Source organism: Cibotium barometz, chromosome 28 (assembly GCF_041138505.1).
Source record: "Cibotium barometz isolate CiBa-2024 chromosome 28, ASM4113850v1, whole genome shotgun sequence".
NCBI lineage: Eukaryota > Viridiplantae > Streptophyta > Polypodiopsida > Cyatheales > Cibotiaceae > Cibotium > Cibotium barometz.
In genome coordinates, this window is record NC_141073.1 from 19,080,784 (window position 1) to 19,085,216 (window position 4,433).

A 4,433-nucleotide genomic window follows, 5' to 3' on the forward strand; every position below is an offset into this window, starting at 1 on the left:
TAGAAAGTGTGCAACTTTTCTCTTGAACATGCAAGTTGAGAATTACACAGAAATGGAGGGATTTTCCATTGCATCCACAAAAATTGTAAAAAAGTATATTCATTACCAAAGGATTTGGAAAGAAGAGCCTAGCTAAGTTTCGAGGTCTGTCAATTAAGATTGAAATCACAAATATTATAGCCCAACCAGTCTAGTGTAGCATGTAGCCTATTATTAGTGTACCAAATCTAATCCAAGCCACCTCTAGACCATCTACCCTCTTAGGCCACCTTGTCGCGTGACTACAAGGATATCGAGTGTGTGGAGGCTACTCAACCATGGCTATTCCTCATAATGGGGGTCATACAAACATGAGCTAGCAAGTGCCAGGGATAGTCACCGAGGAAGCTCGGTGGAGGGAGATTTTCTTGGCTACCCTCTCTCTCTACTTTGAAGACTCTCTCTCTAACTCTTCCCACCACCTCCCAGCCCAGCCCAGCTCCCTCCACCACCAACCTTGCTCCTCACTTTCTCTCTCTATCTACTACCGTTTCTCTCTGTCTCTCTGTCTCTCTCTCTCTCTCTCCTACCATATCTTTCCATCTCTCTTCCCTCTCTCTCTTCTAGAACACTCTTTTATAATGATATATACCCATTCGTTTAGTGATTTATTAATTATTAATTAAGTTAATTGCCACATTCCCCCTCCTGTAAAAGAACTAAGGTGACATAGGTATGACATAGTTTTAGAGCTAAGGACTTCAAGAAGTTTTAGAGCAATTATTATGGAGTGTGTTTGGGCATATTGTCGCTTCTAAGGAGTTGTTCACGCCTCAGGGAATTCTCCCACCAGCGGTCCACCAGTGGATGCCACTGGTGGGTTTTTGGTTCTCGCCTGATTAACCAACCCATTGAAGAAAAAGGCGGAAAAAAACAAATTTCAAATCATTTATTGTAACCAAGATATCCAAAACAGGAAAAATCCATTGGCTAACGGGCGCGAAAACCTGCAGATAGTAAAGATGATGGTGGGCCTTCATCAACTCCAGCTGGGTGGTATATCTGCCTGGCCCTTTTTGGTAGTGGTAAATATGCCATTGGAGGGCAACCAGAGTTCAGGTGTGAACTGCGTGGAGGGCAGGTGGTTGCCCTCCAGCCTTCCACTAACCCCCTGGCGTGAACAGCCCCCAAGAAAAGAAACCGTCTTGAGACTTCCATGGTGACCGACTTAACGGTTTAAACGATTCCTTTTATGGCGCGTCCGCCGCCATGCATTCCACGTTATTATTTCATGTTGTTATTATTTTAATTATATTTGGAATATTAAGCATTTTTCAAAACTTAAAAAAAAACATTATCTTTTCTCATCTATTTCGCCTCATTAATACACAAGATCTAATTTTCAACCACATTTATAAAGAATCGCGGTTTATTTAAAGCCCTGGGTTGTTGCATATATCCCTGCATGCATGCATGTTTGTTTTGTGTGCATAACTAATTATTTTAATCATCTAATTCAAAAATACACGTCCAAATAGTTTAGCTGCACACGCACACATAATTATAATACAAGAGCTCGGCTCAAGCAAAAATTAATCAAGTTTTAACTACCCAAATTCAAGAATTATACAATGGGGGCTTGGGTTTAATATGCAAGATCAATACCGAGTGAAAACTGTGTTGAGAATGCTTGCAGATCATCAGACAAACATTAATGTGTATTTTCTTGCCAATAGATTAAGGCTCATGTGTTGAAAATGGCTGCTGCACATGCTAATGAGAGAGTTTATGATCCTCTGCTGGCAACTCCACTGGCATCTGCTTGATACAGTCTGCCCAACATGAGTTGCTGCTTTCAATGGTTTTGAGAGCTTTCAAGACAGAGCTGCAACACTTGAACCCACTTCCAAGCCCAATCTGCCACACTTTGTTGCCACTTTTCACCCTTCCCTTGGCCTCCTCATAGGCCAGTTCATACCATACTGAGGAAGAAGACAAGTTGCCATACCTATATAAAGTCATGTGGGATGGCTCGCTGACCTCAAATGGGAGCTCTAAACTCCTCTCCATCGCCCTCACCACAGCTTTGCCACCTGCATGAATGCATATATTATCAAAAGCTAGCTTGAATTTGGGTATATATGGCTTCACCTGAGCTCCATTGCACACCCTCCTTGCCACTTCATTTGACACAAACAATATTATCTCCCATGTGGGCAGCACCTTTGGCCCTAGCATCTTCATATTGTGCTCTAGTGCAAGGGAAGCACACTGCATCAAATCCTTTGATAAGCTGACCCCAATTACCCCTTGATTATCCTCCTCTTGATAAACACACTTGTAGGCCTTGTCATCTGCACCAATTTGGCTCCTAGCTGTGTGCAGAATTCTGTACTTGGATTCCTTCCTATCTCCCCGCTTGTTTGATAACAAAACTGCAGAACCACCCGCTCTAAATATGCAATTAGTGACCAGCTTAGACCTCTCATTGCCATAATACCAGCTCCTAGTCAAGTTTTCGGTGCTTAATACGAGAGCATATTGATTAGAGTGTGCAAGAAGGACCCTTTTAGCCAAATCAAGTGCAAGAAGGCCTGCCGAACAGCCCATCCCAGCTAAATTAAAGCTTTTGATGTTGGTGGGCAGCTTGTATTTGTGCACTATAATGGAGGTCATGGAAGGGGTGGGGCTAAATACAGAGCAATTAGTGACTAACACACCTATTTGGTCTGGTTTCACATGCACATTAGAGAAAAGCTCATCCAGGGCACCAAACAGCACACTCTCACACTCACTCCTCTCACTCTCTATTGTGATTCTAGGGGGCAAGTAATGCAATGAGCTGGGCAATGCAGTGAGTTGGCTTAGGCCAGATCTCTCGAGGATTTTATGTTGAAAGTCTAAGCTTTTCTCTTCAAACTCTCCTGCGAGCTTAGAGTGCTCCATGAAGGAAGAGAATGGGGTTCTCCATGTGTTGGGCGGGTTAAAGCAGCCAAAATCCATCAGAAATACATGCATGCCCCTTCGTTTGATGATGAGGGCTATGTAGTAAGAGCAGGCAAGGGCAAAGAGGGAGAGGAAAGCAAGCTGAGAAGGTGGCGGGAGGGTGGGGAAGGAGAAGAAAGCATGCAGAAGCAAGAGGGAGAGCGTCATGGCGAGGCGAGGGGGAAGTGTATGCGGCGATGGCGATGGCGAGGCGAGAGGGGAGTGTATGCGGCGATGGAGGTGGAAAAACTGAGGGTTGAGGAGGAAACCTCTCACGTATAAATAGTTTGTCATGCAACATGTATATAGCATTCGGCGCGCCCTGACTTGGTGCTTGGCGCTTCCATCTCAAGGGAGGTATGTTCCAAATATTAAATGTTATGTTACAACTTTTCAAAGATTCCAACTCCTTTCACGTGCCTCCCTTGTGCCATGCCAAGTTACGTGGTGATGGTTTTACACCTATCCATATGTGTGTGCCCATCAATAGGAAACCCTCCATGGACATGCCCCTATCTCTTCTTCTTCTTCTCCGTGAAAAAAAAGTCCTCTCAATATTAGTTACAGGCACTCGTGTGGTGGGTGTACGCTCGCCAGATTCAAACCTCAGTTCCTACCCAACAAGCTGATCCCTACCACCACCATGCTACACACGAGTGGACAAATAAGAGCCATTGCCCTCATTTTTTTCCCGATTATATACATGTTGACTTCTAATATGACATTAAATTGGTTATAATACACTTCACTGCTATGGAACTAGTGCCACCCTTCCTTGTGATGGTACCCTTTAGCTTGGGGGCTTAAGTACATGTCTACATTGTGCATCGAGTTCTATAAATCTATCTTTTAATAAGGAATTAAAATTTAACTTATGTTGAGCCCAAATGATACATCATATGTAAATAAACTTCTATATATCTATCTTCTTAAAAAAGGAATAAAAAATTAACTTATGTTGAGCCCACATGATACACTTTTTTGGGTGACCTTCCTTAGTCCTTTAGCAACTTAGTGACGAACTTATCAAAAGATTATTCATTGAACGAACATGTCATGACAGAGAGAAATTGTAAGCTTCCTACACAATAATAAAATTTTCTACCTTGGGATCCAACTTACTTCTCACTACATTTGATATACGTACATAAGTAATGCACCCAAACACTTTCAAGTGTGCCAAATTTGGTTTTCTACCTATAACCTTTGTTCATACGTCATGCCATGAACTACCAGTTGGCTACTACAGCAGGCATCCTGTTCATGGTGTAAACTACAGTTGCTCTACTGATTTAGCATAAATAAATGAGGCACCCCTTTTATATTCATCAATGCATGGGTAATTTCTACAATATTGATGTTTTTTCAATCCCATTTTGGTGCAGGGTGTACTTGCATGTAAACTATGTCTTTATCGTATACTCTCTTAAATAATCACTAAACTCATTGGAGAAATATTATCCCCAATC

At 42.4% G+C, this 4,433-nt stretch overlaps 1 pseudogene; it reads right to left on the reverse strand.

The window, feature by feature from the left end:
• Window positions 1–1,602: 1,602 nt before the first annotated feature.
• LOC147622615 (3-ketoacyl-CoA synthase 4 pseudogene) lies at window positions 1,603–3,199 on the reverse strand (annotated as a pseudogene).
• Between the last annotated feature and the right edge of the window lie 1,234 nt (window positions 3,200–4,433).